The sequence below is a fragment of the Acinonyx jubatus genome, chromosome B4 (assembly GCF_027475565.1).
Source record: "Acinonyx jubatus isolate Ajub_Pintada_27869175 chromosome B4, VMU_Ajub_asm_v1.0, whole genome shotgun sequence".
Lineage (NCBI taxonomy): Eukaryota > Metazoa > Chordata > Mammalia > Carnivora > Felidae > Acinonyx > Acinonyx jubatus.
In genome coordinates, this window is record NC_069387.1 from 13,976,573 (window position 1) to 13,994,027 (window position 17,455).

At 40.3% G+C, this 17,455-nt stretch overlaps 1 long non-coding RNA gene across 1 annotated transcript in view; it reads left to right on the forward strand.

Annotated features, from left to right (window-relative positions):
- Nucleotides 1-10,333: 10,333 nt before the first annotated feature.
- LOC128316287 (uncharacterized) overlaps nt 10,334-17,455 on the forward strand; it is a 163,145-nt gene continuing 156,023 nt past the window's right edge. The window contains exons 1-3 of the long non-coding RNA XR_008299931.1: nt 10,334-10,396; nt 10,783-10,964; nt 17,185-17,338. This is a non-coding gene — a long non-coding RNA (uncharacterized LOC128316287). The remainder of the gene's footprint in view (nt 10,397-10,782; nt 10,965-17,184; nt 17,339-17,455) is intronic.

A 17,455-nucleotide genomic window follows, 5' to 3' on the forward strand; every position in this document is an offset into this window, starting at 1 on the left:
TGGATTTTTTCATAAACTTACAGATGGAAAAATGTTCAATTAATTATCACCCTTAAAGCCAGAATTATTTAAAAGAAAGCAAAACAAATTTCTATGTTTCTATTGAAAAAAGACATCAGGCTTAAGAGGCATTATGATTCCCAATCAGGGTAAATATAAAGGAAACCACATGTAGGCACAGCATAGTAAACTGCTGAACAAATAAAGCCAAAGGGAAATTCGAAAACACAGCTGGAGGATAAAACATAATGCCCTCAAACAAGCAATAAGAGTGACAGCTGACCTCAAAGCAGAAACAATGAAGCTGTAATTCAATGGAAAGACATCTCAGTGATGAAAGAAAATAATTGGAAACCCAGAACATTACCTTCAGTAAAAATATCCTACTCAAATTGTTATGAAAAAAGAAACTTTCTTAGAAAATTACCAGCAGATCTTAACTAAAAAAAAAAAAGACTAATAAAATGTATTAATCTGTGGCAAGACAAATCAAGAAAAATCAAAATGGGAGAGACAGAAGAATAAGGCACAATCAATATCAGATATAAAAAGAGAACATGACTATGCATCTTATCAATAATAAAAAGATACTAAGAGAACATTACGAACAACTTTATACAATTTACACATTTCAACAAGTAAAATAAGACAAATAACTTAAAAAAAAAAAAACACTGCTTACCTAAAGTGGTAGAATAAGCAATAGAAAAACTCAATAGTATTATATATGTTAAGTAGTTGGAATCTATCATTTAAAACCTCCCAACGAGGGGCGCCTGGGTGGCTCAGTCGGTTAAGCGGCCGACTTCGGCTCACGTCATGATCTCGCGGTCCGTGAGTTAGAGCCCGCATCAGGCTCTGTGCTGACAGCTCAGAGCCTGGAGCCTGTTTCAGATTCTGTGTCTCCCTCTCTCTGACCCTCCCCCATTCATGCTCTGTCTCTCTCTGTCTCAAAAATAAATAAACGTTAAAAAAAATATTTTTTTTAATAAAAAAAAATAAAACCTCCCAACGAAGAAAAATCCAAGCCATATGGTTTTACTAGTGACTTATTCTCAACATTCAAAGAAGAGATAATGCCAATGTTACACAAAATCTACTGGAGAATAGAAAAAGAGGGAATGATTTTTGCCTTTTTTTATGAGGTTAGTACAACTTTGATACAAAATATGACAAAGCTATTAGAATACAATTACATGCTAATTCCCTTCATGAACATAGAAGCAAAACATCTCAATTGAATCCAATTATATAAAGAAGAATAATAAATCCTGACAAAGTGAGATTTATTCCTGGATACAAAATTAGCAGAAAATTAAAAAAATCAAAGTATGTAATTCACCAAAATAACAGAATTAAATAGAAAAACTACATGATTATCTTGATATGTACAAAAAAAGCATTTAATACCATTTATGATTTAAAAACTCTCAGTAAAATAAGAGTAGAAAGAGACTTTCTTAATCTGGTAAAAGGTATCTATCTACCAAACCCTACAGGTTAACCTTGTACTTCACAGTGAAATACTGAGTGCCTTTCCCCTGTGGTGACCTACCCACTAACACCATTTGTATGTGACATTGTACTGGAAGTCATGGCCAACATAACAAGGTGTATATAAAGTATAATGAAGGAATACAGGTAAAAAGATTATAAAGTAAGAAGTAAATTGCTATTATTCACATATTATGTAATAACGTACATAAAAAAATCTAAAACTATCTATAAACAAAACATTGGTCTTATGTGACTTTAACAAGGTTGTTGGATACAAATTCAAAATATAAACATCAATTGCATTTTTATATGCTAGCAATTGACAATTAGAAAATAAAATTAAAAAACAGAATCTATAATAGCACAAAGACTGTAAAATATATAGGAATAACTGAAAAAGATGTTGAAGATGTCTGCACTAAAAACTACAAAGTATTGTTGAGGGAAATTAAAGAGGACCTAAATAAACACAGGAATATGCCACATTCCTGGCTTGAACATTCAATATTGTTGTCAGTTCATCCCAAATTGATCCGTTGATGGATGCACTGCAACCCAATCAAAATCTGAGCAGAGTTTGTTTGGTTTGGGAGAAAACGAACAAGCTAATTTTAACATTTATATGGAAACGTGAAGAACCTAGAATCACCAAGCCAGTCTTTAAAAAGAAGTACCTGTAGAGGCCCCTGGGTGGCTCCGTTGGTTAAGCATCCGACTCTTGATTTCAGCTCAGGTCTTGATCTCAGGGTCGTGAGTTCAATCCCCATGTTGAGCTCCACACTGAGTATGGAGCCTACGTAAAAAAATAAATAAAATGAAGTACCTATATGAAAACTCATACCATCAGAAATGGAACTATTACCAGGTTACAGTACTGAGACAGGAGGCCTTATTGGCATTGGAAAAGTCCAGCAGATTAGGGCAGAATAGAGTCCAGAAACAGACCTCAACATATAGTCATCTGATTTACAACAGAATCTCCCACTGAAACTCAGTAGGCAAAGGACTTTTTTTTTTTTGTAAAAATGATACTCTATCACGTAGGTATCAGTATGGAAAAAAATAAAGCATTATCCCTATTTCTTACTATAACCCAAAATCAATTGCAGTAGGATTATATACCTAAATACAACAGGTGAACAAAAAAACTTTAAGACAATAACATAGTATAATATCTTCATGATCTTCAAAATAAAGAAAGATTACTTAAATAGGAAATTGGACTATATTAAAATTAAGAACTTAGATCTGCCAAAAGAAACCATTTGGAGGCCAAAAAGGCAATTTAAGAGTAGCATAGATGTTGGCAACACATGTAACTAATTAGTGGCTTATCAAATATATTAAGAACTACTACAAATCAATATGAAAAATGAACACACACACACACACAGAACCCAAAAGACAAATGGGCTTGAGCAGGCACCTCAAAAAAAAAAAGTATGTTCAAATAGTCAATAAACATGTGTTCCATCTCATTATCAACCAGGTAAAATAAAAGTAAACCCAAATGTAGCTCCACTGTATATATACCAGAATGGTCAAAATTTAAAAGACAAATGGTCTGAAATGTTGGTGGGGAAGTGGATAATTACATCTCTCATCTTTCGTATGCGGTTGGTAGGGATGTAAATTCCAATAATCCCTTTGGGAAATTGCTGGTATCTTATAAAATAGAACATGGTCATTCTCTATGACTAGGTGACCATGTCCTGACTCTTTCTGAACAGTTTTGGCTTATGCATATTTTCTCAGAATGCTTTTAGTTTAGCATTTGTCTTAAACGTTTTCACTTTTAAACAAAAATTTGTCACTAACAGTTACACTAAAATAAGGCAGGAAACATTTTGTGGACGTCTTCTTTATTCATCCAGCATTTTTCAGGGGTGTGTCCAGTAGTGTGTGACATATATGTAGTAAATAGAGTGAGTTCATATTGTAACATACTATTACATCTTAAAGGCAACCAGAGATAATGCACGTTATTTTCCCCAATGATCTCCTGATGCCACCTATGTAACATTTCCTTATGATGGAGAGCATGCAGAGTGTTCACTGATTTAAAAACAAATACTCAGGGGCGCCTGGTTGGCTCAGTCGGTTAAGCGTCCGACTTCAGCTCAGGTTATGATCTTGCCCTCCATGAGTTTGAGCCCCGCGTCGGGCTCTGTGCTGACAGCTCAGAGTCTGGAGCCTGTTTCAGATTCTGTGTCTCCCTCTCTCTCTGACCCTCCCCCGTTCATGCTCTGTCTCTCTCTGTCTCAAAAATAAATAAACGTTAAAAAAAATTACAAATAAATATTCAGGAACACAAAAGTCTATGGACAGCTATCCAGACAGCTATCCAGATGTGGAACTGTGGTGAAAATAAGTTCCTGACACTGCTGCCCCTGCTGGCCATTTGGTGTAATACCAACTAATTTTGCCTCAGCCACTCTGTGGTGCCTGCATGAAGCACAAAGCCAGTAAACCGCCGGCTGGTGTGGTTAACGGTAAAGTTGAAGAATTACAGGGTTAGATGTATTTGAAATATGTGCAGAAAACAAAGCCGAGCTGTCCTGATAAAGAGTGGACTGAGATTAGTCCAAATGCTCTTGCTAAGATAGTTTTGTTATGTATTACATGGTGTAAATCTACAATAGTTCATTTATTTATGTCATTATTTGGCAATTTTTTTTTATTTCACAATAAATTCTCTCGGACGTAATGAGCTCAAATGAGTGGACGTACTTATAAAATAGAAAAATTAAGTACTGCTTGATTTTCTTAAGAAAGGTGATGACAAATGTATTATTTTTATTATTGTTTATTATTTTATGTTATTTATTTATTTTTTAAGTAGGCCCCACGTCCAGCATGGATTCCAACATGGGGCTTGAACTCTCAACACTGAGATCAAGACCTGAGCTGAGATCAACAGTTGGGCACTTAACCAACTGGGCCAGCCAGGCGCCCCTAAATATATTTTTTTTACAAAATACTTCTTGGCATTAACTATTATTCATCATGGAGCAAAGTGTTACCACTAACCACCTGAAAACCAGAAGACACAAATGAAAAAACATCCACAAATACATTAAGCTAATAGCAAATTTAGGAAGGGTGTAAGCGACCACAAAAGATAGACATATATCATTCCATGAAGCATGCCTTTTATTTTTTTTTTAATTTTTTTAACGTTTTATTTATTTTTGAGACAGAGAGAGACGGAGCATGAACAGGGGAGAGGCAGAGAGAGAGGGAGACACAGAATCGGAAGCAGGTCCAGGCTCCGAGCCATCAGCCCAGAGCCCGACGGGGGGCTCGAACTCACGGACCATGAGATCGTGACCTGAGCTGAAGTCGGACGCTTAACCGACTGAGCCACCCAGGCACCCCGAAGCATGCCTTTTAATTAAGATCAAATGACCAGTGCAAATTAATTTTGCTCATTTTAAATTTCAAATTTTCTTGTGCAAACACAAAAAATGAAATGATAGTTGTCAGTGTGTTCACTCCATTAGCAGAACAAGAACTTTTCAAACAGCTAAATTATTATGGTTTTTATGGCAGTGTCACTGATGCCTCAAATAGAAAATCACTTTAATAATGGTTGAATTTTTACCTGTAATCCATGGAGTGAAAGTAAAGCTTTTAAAATTCATCCTGTCAAAGGGAAGATTAATGATATGATGGTGAACGCTACTATAGATCCATTTAAAACATTTGACACTAGGGGCGCCTGGTAGTTCAGTTGGTTGAGCACAGGACTCTTGATTTCTCTCAGGTCATGATCCTAGGGACACGGGATTGAGCCCTGTGTCTGACTCCGTGCTGAACATGGGCCTGCTTAGAACATGGGGTCTGCTTAGGACTCTCCCTCTCTTTCTCTCCCCTCCCTTTGCCTGGCCCCTGCTCACGTGCATGCACTCTCTCTCTAAAATAAAAAACAAACAAACAACAACATTCAACGCTAAAGATAATATTTTTTTTATTTTATTAAAAAAATTTTTTAATGTTTATTTTTGATTGAGAGGGAGACACTGTGAGCAGGGGAGGGGCAGACACACACACACACACACACACACACACACACACACACACAATCCGAAGCAGACTCCAAGCTCTGAGCTGTCAGCATGGAGCCTGACATGGGGCTCAAACCCATGAACCGTGAGATCATGACCTGAGCTGAAGCTGGACGTTTAACTGACTGAGCCACCCAGACGCCCCTAAGATAATATTTTTATGGTTATGATACAAACACAAATTTTGGTAGAGTATTACATTGAAGTAAGAACAATATTCTTTTAAAATTAAGAAACCTATGGAGGTGAGGCGCCTCAGTGGCTCAGGCAATTAAGCACCCTACTCTTGATTTTGGCTCAGGTTGTGAGATCAAGTCCTGTGACAGGCTCTATGCTGACAGCATGGAGCCTGCTTGGGATCCCTCTCTCTTCTCTCTCCCTCTGTTCCCCACCCCCCCATCTCTCTCTTCCTCAAAATAAATAAACATTAAAAAAGAAACCTGGGGAGGAGAAATGTAGTTAGGATTGATTGTGGTAGACACACAATTTGCTGGTATGTCAAAAAATGTGCTACTCTTTCATGCATCAAAGGACACAATCAAAAGAATGAAAACAACCCATAGAATGGAAGAAAACATTTGCTAATCATATACCTGATAAGAGATTAATATCTGGAATATATAAAGAACTCTTAAATGTAACAAACAGAGAAACAAATAACCCAATTCAGAAATGGGTAAAATGGGACTTACAGAGATAGTTCTCCAAAGAAGGTATATATAAATAAATGGCCAATAAGAATATAACAAGATACTCAACACTACTGGTCATAAGAAAAATGCAAATCAAAACCACAATGAGATCCACTTCAAATCCACTAGGACGGCTATTACCGGAGGGGGGGGGGGGGGAGGAGGAGGAGGAGGGGGAGGAGGGAGAGGAGGAGGAGAAGAAGAAGAAGAAGAAAATAATAAGTTTTGGCCAGGACATGGAGAAATTGGAGTCCTTGTACAGTGTAAAATGGCACAGTCCCTGTGGAAAACCATAGGTAGTTCCTCAAAGAATTAAGTACAGAATTACCATATGATCCAACAGTTTCACTCCTAGGTATATACCCAAAAGAACTGAAAGCAAAGACTCAGGATACTTGTACACTTGTTCATAGCAGCAGTACTCATAATAGCCAAATGGCGGAAACAACCCGAATGCTCATCAGTGGATGAATGGATGAACAAAGTGTGAAATCTCTATGTCTGTAGCTATCGGTATCTCACTCTCTATAGATCTATCTATAAATCTAATGGAGTATTACTCAGCCTTAAAATGTTTTTGAGTGAAGTTCTGATACATGCTACAACACGGATAAACTCTGAAAACATTAGTTTACCATTAAATAAGTAAACCAAGCACAAAAGAGCAAATTTTGCATGAGTCCATTTATATGAGGTATCGCTAGTAGGCAAAGTTACACAGACAGAAATGAGAATGGTGGCTACCAGGCACAGTGGGGAGAGAAGTTATTGTTTAATGGGTACAGAATTTGTTTGAGATGATGAAAAAGTTCTGAAAATAGTGGTGATGTTTGCACAACATTGTGGAAGTACTTAATGCCACTGAACTTTAGTTAAAATGGTAAATTTCATTTTATGTGTATTTTGCCACAACAAAAAATGTGCTATTTTACCAACCTAAGTAGAAGTTATTCTTGTCTAAATTATATATACGTGTATATCTTTTTTTTTTTTTTGAGAGAGAGAGAGAGAGAAAGCATGAGTGGGGGAGAGGAGCAGAGAGAGAGGGAGAGAGAGAGAATCCCAAGCAGGCTCTATGTTCAGTGTGGAGCCCCACGTGGGGCTTGATCTCACGTGAGATCATGACCTGAGCCAAAAACAAGAGTCAGACGCTCAGCCGAGTGAGCCACCCAGGCATCCCTATATATATCTTTTTTATTTGCTATCCATTAATAATCAGGTTTTAGAAGTACATAAGCATTTAAATATTATTTTGTTAATATGCCTAATGCCCTGCAATGGTATTGGAAAATAATCCTCTATATTTTGGTCGAATTTTTCCAGAATCTATTGAAAATCTTAATCAAAATGTTAAAAAATTGGGCACAAAAAACGCAGCTTTTCAAACTTTCACCAGTTTGAATTATTGAACACCAAGCTTGTGATCAGTAAGGTACTGAAAGATAACCCTATGAAAGCAACTGGGGATGGGGGACTGTTGAACAAATTAAATGATAAGAACTCAAATATTGTACGAGATTTAATTTTAAACTTTTACTTTGAAACATGTTGCCATGTTTGATAGCATTCTTTTAATTAGATGTGTTTACATTCTAACCAGAAATGAATGGAATTGAGAAGGCCTACAGTTTTGCTGCAAATATATGTGGCAAAATGCTTGAAAGTGTTTTAGACAACTTACTTTATAAGTTTTGCTTATAAAAATATTTGCTGAAGAAGATGATTCTGAACAAAGACAAAAAGACAGCATCTGTGGGAAATATTGGGCATAAATATTTACACAGTTCAATATGACAAAAACTAGATTTGAGATTATCATTCATTTAGCAGACTTTGCTCTGATCTTACAAGGTACTTCAGAAGGTTCAGAGAGATCATTTGCATCATGAATACATTCTGTGGAGAAGAGTCTGTTGACGGTCTCACCCTTCTTAGTTATTTTAACATTAAATGCAACTTTGAAGACATTTTGCAGGCAGTTTTACAAAACGTATTAAGACCATATTAAAACACATGTTCTGGGGTGCCTGGCTGGCTCAATTGGAAGAGCATGTGACTCTTGATCTCAGGGCTGTAAGTTTGAGCCCCACGTTGGGTGTAGACAAAAAATTAAAAAAATAAATGTTCTTCAAAAAAAAATACTAGATGTGGCTAAGACCAATTCATATATGTGAGTATGTGTCAAGCATAGTTATTCTATTTAAAAATACATATGCAGATTATCAATATGAACATTTTAAAGAATTTTTTTAAGTTTTTTAATTTATTTTGAGAGAGTGCGACAGAGCGCACGACTGGGGGAGAGGCAGAGAGAGAGAGAGAGAGACAGAGACAGAGACAGAGAGAATTCCGAGCAGGCTCTGTGCTGTCAGCACAGAGCCCAACATGGGGCTCGATCCCACCAACTGCGAGATCATGAACTGAGCTAAAATCATGACTTGGACGCTTAACCTGCTAAGCCACCCAGGAACCCCCTCCCCTTTTTTTTTTAGAATTTTAATGTGCCTAGTTATACTTACTTTAATATTTTGGAGGGGGGGTTGTTTTGAAAATCAGTTTTGAATCAAAATCTTTTATAGGTCTACCCATTTATTAAACCAATTTGATGATCAAGAAGTAAATTTTAATTATTTTATTTTATTTTTTTATTAAAAAAAATTTTTTTTCTTCAACGTTTTTATTTATTTTTGGGACAGAGAGACAGAGCATGAACGGGGGAGGGGCAGAGAGAGAGGGAGACACAGAATCGGAAACAGGCTCCAGGCTCCCAGCCATCAGCCCAGAGCCTGACGCGGGGCTCGAACTCACGGACCGCGAGATTGTGACCTGGCTGAAGTCGGACGCTTAACCGACTGCGCCACCCAGGCGCCCCAAATTTTAATTATTTTAAATATCACCTGTCCTTTCAAAAGCGTCCCAGTTTGGATGAACAAAATATGTGGTCCTTCTATCTGTGACCCAGAAATTCTACTGCTAGGCATAGGCCCACACAAAGTGTGTACATACGAGCAACATAAGACATACGCAAGGATGTTCATAGAAGATTATTTGTAACGACCCCAAACTGGAAACAACCAAATAATCAAAAACTGAATGGCTAAGTAAATTATGGTCTCACCAATGGCTGCACACAGTAGGATCACCACATTTCCGAGCAGTCTTTTTTAAGTCTTTAAGACCCACTATTGACAGCTGCCATTGGATGGTTTGAGAACCCTGAGGTCCAGGCTCTCTTCTAGACTCTTCCTCCTACTCAAGACTGTTATGCGGCACCAGCCATGAAGCTGAGGGTGAACACAGTTCTCTGAGCTGTGGTTTCCCTTCTCCGCGCAGGTCCTTTTCTGATTCTGCTATTGGAGAGATTCAGGTCAGGCCACCATCCACCTCAGTCCTTTGAGAGCTGGGGCTTGTGCTCTTAGCATTTTGATGTCCCTATTGATTAGCTCAGTAAATAAAAAGATCAGGACAGTCTTCCAAGGGACAACTTAAACTTGCCTCCCCATATGAGTCCTATTCCCTTTCCCAACTGGGGGCAGGACTCTTTCCCTCCCACTTGCTAGGAACACCACCAGCAGCCGCCTCTGTTCCTGTCCTGCGCAGAGACAAGGCGGAGCTGTGGGGCAAGTGCCGCGACTTCTTCCGGGACAGCTTCGCCACATGCTGCCGCTGCTCCCCCAGGCTTCACATACTGAGCACGAGTGTTCCTTTCTTACAATTCTCGCCTGCAAGCCAGAAAAGTCCTCGTGAGGACTCGCCATCCTTTTCAGGGGTGGAGGATTTACTGTTTAGAGAGGTGACGTGACTTGGGCTTTGGGGACCCACTCTGGCACGATCAGGACCGAAACCGATCTCGAGTTTCTTGACAATATGGGTAGAAACAGACATGAGGCCGAGGGTGGTGCGGATGGCGTTTATGGTCGGCTCGCCCCCAGGCAAGAGGGAGATGGCCCTGGCGAGCGGGACACGGCGCTGCTTCCCAACAACGCGCGGGAAAGGTTTTTAAGGCGCGGAGGTGGGAGCGCCGTGACGTCTAGGCACGTAGGGGCGGGGAAAGGCAGAGGGTGCGCAGGCGCAGTGGACAGAACACGCTGCTTCCTATGTCCCACGTTCCCCTCGTTCGGTAGCTCTCCACCCGTAGGCGTGAGTCCTCGCGTTACAATGGAGGGAAAAGTCAGTGGCAGATAAGGGACGGGGTCTGAAGGGGGGGTGGTGCTTACTGGTCTAGTCTGTTCTTTGCGGGAGCAAACCGGTTGTAAGGTACACCCGGCGCTTGCCTCCAGCTCGTGGAGTCTGCGTGCAGCCCCTGCGAGCTAGGTTAGAGAGATGGGTGGTTGTGGTTGGGATGAGAGGGGGCCGAGGTGCCCTGCAGGTTCCTAAAAATTAAAAAGAAATGCTCTGCAAAAGAAATGCCTCAGGCAAGGGGACTACGCCTGGGCTGATATTGAAGTGCTTTCATTTTGAAGTGGGCCCAAGTTATAAGGAGATTAGGGCCTGAGGCAACTGTACCCCAACATATGCTTTTCTAGGCAGGGGCCTCAGAATCCCTATCTGTCTCGGACGGAGTGGTGTGCTGGAGCCTGAGCTCCCGCAGCAGCTTCCAGAACCATCGAGCAACACGCTGGGCAGTGCCGTGCTCACATGGGCGGTGGCTACCTGAGCCACGGAGACGGGCCAGCCCTGCAAGCCAGGGCTCTTCCGCTTCGACAAGGTGGGTCCCTGAGACTTTTCCAGCACCCCCCCCTCCGCCTGACACCCCAAATCCCACTCTATAGCACACAGTTCTGAAGTAAAGGGTATTTTAAGGCTGCCCTTTCATGAGTAATGGTGTAGTTGAGTAGTGGTGTGTAAAATAAAACCAAAACTCATGTTTTGAAATGCAGCCTGCACAGCAGTGCTTTGTTACATGTACTTTAATACTGAAATCAGTGTTAAGGAGTTAAATAAATACGTTGATTTAAAAAGTTCTTCTGAGGCGGGGGCCTGTGTGGCTCAGTCGGTTAAGCATGGGATTCCTGGTTTTGGATCGGGTCATGATCTCACGGTCTGTGAGTTTGAGCCCTGCGGTTGGGCTCTGTGCTGACAATGTGGAGCCTGCTTGGGATTTTTTCTCTCTCCCTCTCTCTCTGGCCCTCCCCTGCTCTCTCTCGCTCTCAAAATAAATAAAAACTTTAAAAAAAGTTATGAGGCAAAAAAAAAAAAAAAGGGCGCCTGGGTGGCACAGTCGGTTAAGCGTCCGACTTCAGCCAGGTCACGATCTCGCGGTCCGTGAGTTCGAGCCCCGCGTCGGGCTCTGGACTGATGGCTCGGAGCCTGGACCCTGTTTCCGATTCTGTGTCTCCCTCTCTCTCTGCCCCTCCCCCGTTCATGCTCTGTCTCTCTCTGTCCCAAAAATAAAAAATAAACGTTGAAAAAAAAATTTAAAAAAAAAAGTTCTGAGGCTTTGCACTTATATTTCATGTTTGGTTTAAAAGCCCACGTTTTCTTAGGACATTTCCCAAGTTTTTGTGTGAAATTCTCTAGGGTTCAGTAGATGGCGCTGCGATACTGTCTTTTTGGTCGGATTTCAGAATTGTTGCTTTCTGGGACACTAATCAGAAACTTGTAATATGCATAGAACAGATAATATACATATACATAGACATGTACATATACATACATGTATATATATGTATGTATGTGTATATGCATATATATATGTATGTGTATATACATATATATGTACATATACATGTAATATACATAGAACATAGAACGGAACCCTGACCTGTTCAGCGAGTTCTAGATAGGTACCAACTAAGATTTAAAGTCTCATTTTTTCAAACCTTTTAAAATTCTGTGCTTTGAGTAAGTAAGGTAAATTGTGAGTAAATTGTAGAAACATCCATTCGTTGGGCATTTGTCTTTAATGCCCTTCATCTGAGATTCTCAAGGTAGTCTGCTGGGGTTTTCTCTCCAGGTCTTATAATTCAGATGGGTGGATGAACATAGACAAAGCCTTTACTATTCTTTTCACACGTAGAACAACAGAGTCCTGAAAATCATGTTACTCTGCAAATTAGATTTTTACTTGCAGAAAACTGCTTTTCGATTTTTAAAAAGTCCCCGACACTGTAAGAAGTAAGATGAACTCTCTGTAATGAGTTAAGAATGTGTGACCGGCTCGCTGCTGCCCCTTTCCTGTCGCCCCAGGCCTATCACTGGAGCTGGCTAATAGGCGTCATCTTGTTCAATGTATTCTTCATTAAATATTTCAGGGATGCAAAATAGGATAGATAAGAATATAACAAACATACATGAACCTGCACTCAGCTTACGAACCAGAATGTCACGAGTATGCTCGCACGCTCTGTATTATTCCCAGTTGCATTGACGGCCCTGCTCCCTCGTATTTAGAGTTCGCTTTTTCCATTCGTGTCTTTGTCATCTATCATGCTGACTTTGTCTGCTTGCAACTTGCTTTTTTTTTTCCATTCAACATTATGTTTTGGAAAACTATCGAGGTTCATATGTAGTTTATTCATTTTTACATTTGCACATGGAGTGAATTCTCCACACTTTGTTTAAACCATTTATCTATTGATGCATATTCATATTGCTTCCATTTTCCAGTATTACAGACAACACACATTCTTGTTTATGTGTGAGGTAGTCCTTTAAACCTGTACGTTTTACGCACCTTAACTATGTCATAACAACAACAAGACATAAAAAATACCTATAGATATTGCAGCCAGTTGAACTTTACATGCCCTCATCCAATGTAGTTTGTGTAATTTAAAAAAAAATTTTTTTTTTAATTTTTTTTTTTAAGTTTTTTTTTTTTTTCAACGTTTATTTATTTTTGGGACAGAGAGAGACAGAGCATGAACGGGGGAGGGGCAGAGAGAGAGGGAGACTCAGAATCGGAAACAGGCTCCAGGCTCTGAGCCATCAGCCCAGAGCCTGACGCGGGGCTCGAACTCACAGACCGCGAGATCGTGACCTGGCTGAAGTTGGACGCTTAACCGACTGCGCCACCCAGGCGCCCCAAAAAAAACCAAATTTTTTTTTTTAATGTTTATTTATTTTTGACAGGGAGAAGACAAAACATGAGCGGGTGAGGGGCAGAGAGGGAGGGAGACACAGAATCCGAAGCAGGCTCCAGGCTCTGAGCTTTCAGCACAGAGCCCCATGTGGGACTCAAACCCACAGACCATGAGATCATGACCTGAGCTGAAGTCCGACGCTCAACTGACTGAGCCACCCAGGTGCCCCTAGTTTGTGTGATTTTTTAAAAATTTATTTATTTTGACAGAGAGAGAGTAGGGGAGGGGCAGAGAGAGGGAGAGAGAGAAACCTAAGAGGTTCCACGCTGCCACCGCAGAGCCTGACACGGGGCTTGATTTCATGAACTGTGAGATCATGACCTGGGATGAAATAAAGAGTCAAATGCTTTACCAACTGAGGCACTCAGGTGCCCCTTGTGATTTCAGATAGGAGTCCATGATTTAAAAATATTAGAAAGCAATGGATGAGGGGTTAAAAAGCCACTTAGAGGGCAATTCAGCCTGAGTTTGTTTTCTAAATACCTAGGAGTGAGATGGTAGATCATAGAGGTACACACAGCACTTTACTTCAGAATGCCAAATAGCTCTGCAAGGTCATGGCAACAGTTCTCATTCCTGTGTTTGGGAACAGCAGCTGCTTTTCATCCTCCCCAATACTGTCAAACTCATTGTTGGTTTTCTTTTTCTTTTTCTTTTTCCTTTTTTTAAGGAAAATTTCAAAAATCTACACAGAATAATGGACTTTCAAGTTCCTGTCATTCAATTTCAACAATTACTAAGTCATGGTTTTTCTTGAATTCTGTAGCCTCATCCCCTCACACCCTCCTCCCCGATTATTGGAAGCAAATCTTTATCATTCCAGGATATTACTGTAAAACACAAGGACTCGAGCATAGCATTGATACCATGATCACACTTAAAAAAAAATTAACAGCCATTCCTTAAGCACATCAATAACCCGTCAGGGTTCAAGTTTTCACGATTGGATTGTCACCGTTTGACTCGAGATCCAAAATAAGAGGCATAAAGTGTGATTGTTGATAATGTCTTACAAATGTCTTTTTTTTTTTTTTTAATTGTTTTTAATGTTTATTTTTTTAGAGAGAGACAGAGACAGGGCACAAGCGGGGGAGGGGCAGAGAGAGAGAGGAAGACACAGAATCCGAAGCAAGCTCCAGGCTTCGAGCTGTGAGCACAGAGCCTGACGTGGGGCTCAGACTCATGAGAGATCATGACCTGAGCCAAAGTCGGACTCTTAACTGACTGAGCCACCCAGGTGCCCCCAAATGTCTTTTAACCTATGAATTCTTTCCTCCATGCCTCTATTTCTCCTTTTGGTATTTTTTCCTTAAAAACCTGGATTGCTCATCCTAGAGAGTTTCCCGTAGTCTGGATTTTGCTGATTGTGTCCCACCTGGCTTTACTTGCGCCTTCGTCTCCATATTTTCTGAAAACCGATGTCACATCACACTCAGGGTTTTGTTAGAATGTTTTGGACCATAGGTTGCAAAGTGCTCCCGTACATCCTTTGGAGATCTCTTTCTATTCAAGGAATTGAGCTGCCCCGCATGGCTTAGGGTCATAGTTCACGTGATGAGAGGCAGCAGTGTTCGGGCTTAGTTTATGTGATTTTTCACCTCTCCCTTTAGGTAAATTCGATGACAGTCTTGGAGGGGAGTCATTCACCTGAAATATTCAGTGCATCGAAACAGTAACTTCTAAGCCCCAAACAACTTCCCATGTACTTGGGATCCTGGAGGTCCCTGCTCCTTTTCTAATTGGTAAACTACTTTTAGTTTTTATCCAGCCAGTACCTGCAGGATTGGAGTTCAGAAAACTTAAAAAGTCTTCTTTCTTGTTCTTTTTAATTACTAAAAAGTAAACTAGATATTTTTACATATTTCTAGGCTAGTTGGCTGAATAGGGAGCAGGCAAAATAAGTAGCCTGGAAGCCCACAGAACAAAGTAAATGATATGACATTTTTTCATACCACCCTTGGTCTTTAAAATTCACAGTCTTGGGCCGCCTGGATGGCTCAGTCGGTGAAGCAGCTGACTTCGGCTCAGGTCATGATCTCACAGTTCCTGGCATTGGGCTCTGCGCTGATGGCTCAGAGCCTGGAGCCTGCTTCAGATTCTGTGTATCCCTCTCTCTCCGTCTCTCTCTTCCCCTCCACCACTCACACTCTGTCTCTGTCTCTCTCTCAAAAATAAATAAACATTAAAAAAAATAAATAAAATGCACGGTCTTGGTGAACAACGTGTTACGTAAAAAAAAAAGAGGATTGAAATTTAATTTCTGACCTATCTTCCTTTCCCTTTAAATTCTGGATGGAGGAACTGAACCTGAGAAACTGAATGAAACAAAAAAGAGAAAAGAGGAGGCTTGGGGTTTAATCGGATACGAAGTCACAAACCTTGAGGGGAATCTGGCATTTTTATGCTTAGTCTAAGTATCTAAGGGATTTCAAATGATCACTACAAACATAAATAGAATAGCAAAAGTTCTCTATTCTGTTTGTCAGCCTTGGGTTGGTGTTGGGGGAGTGAAAACTCACGTGTAGCACAAATGCCCTTCATAAAGCCAGGTGTGGTTGAGCAGGGCCGGTGCGTGTTAGTCCCAGCAACCTTTTTGCCTTTTACCCCGTGATGGCAAGTTTTCCTATACGTAAATACAACTTTAAGGTCTGGGGAGAATTATTTGAGGCATTGTTTGCTTTAGTCTTTAAAAAAATAATAATTTTGATTATCTTTATTATTCTTGTTTAAATTCAGTTGAGTGAATATCTTTTTTTTGAGTGACATTCTTTAAAAACAAAATTTGAATATTGATCAGTAAATTATTAGATGGTTGATTGATTAAGATACATTTTTTTACTTTGAAACCAGTAAGAGTGTGTGTGGTCACACAAAGAATATTTTGCGCGATGGAGATGATTAACCTTTTTATGACTAAATGATGGACTTTGTAAAGCCATAATTGCTAAGCTGTTGAAGGGTTTCACAGATAGTAGATATGAACCATATTTGAACACAACGGGCTCGCTAGCAGGTAGGCAATCTGTATTACACACAACTGATAGATGTGGAGAAATCAGGAGATAAAGGGCACATTTACTGAATGGGCCCATTTCCATCAGGTGAAGGAGAAGAAAGACAAATTGGATGTGCAAGCTGACACATGACAAGTTAGAGCTCAGGGGGGCCCTAAAATCATTTCCTCATTGGGAAAACCAGGGTGTAAGGGGATAACTGGTTTAATATCCCATACCTCATTAGAGGCAGAGCCAAGAAATCCTGATTGAGGCCCCCTCCCTTTTTTTTTTTTAACATTTATTTATTTTTGAGAGAGAGAGAGAGAGACAGGAAGGTGGAGTGTGAGTGGGGGAGGGTCAGAGAGGGAGACACAGAGTCCAAAGCAGACTCAGGCTCCGGGCTCTGAGCCACCAGCACAGAGCCCCACGCAAGCCTCGAGCCCATGAACCGTGAGATCACGTCCTAACTGAAGCTGGTCGCTTTAACCAACTGAGCCACCCACGTGCCCCATTGAAACCCTTTTCAATACATTCTGATAACTTGTTAACTATGAAAAGGACAGCAGATAAAACAGCTTGTCACAACTAGATGATGGTTGTTCTAAATGAATGCTACAGTGTGTTTATGGCCACGGATCAGAACACAGACTTCAGATGTAAGGCTGCATTAAAATAACATTTTTTTTCATGCTTTTTCAATTACACGCGTGAACATTAATGGTACCTTAAGCAGAATCATCATTTAGAATAGTTAACAACAAACTGACACACACAGTCCAGTATGAATTCTTCCATTTTGAGGGTTGGCCACCAGAGGGTGACAATCACTCTCTTTTTCTCCATACAGGATGGACATTATCTGATAAGTTATTGAGATAACTCCGTTGGAGGACTGGCCTCTTGCTGCCTGTTCCCACTGCCCTCGTATGCTGTGGTGTGACTGTGTCAGGTCATTCCCTCTGGTCTCCTGGTTTCTGGTCTTCCGTGATCCTGCCAGACAGGTATTTATAACTACATAGCTCTTCCGTTTAAAATCCCTCAAGGACATAGTCTCTTCAGGGATTCTGTGGCATTTTGTATCCCTCTATTTTAGCCATTTATCACACGGAGCAGCAATG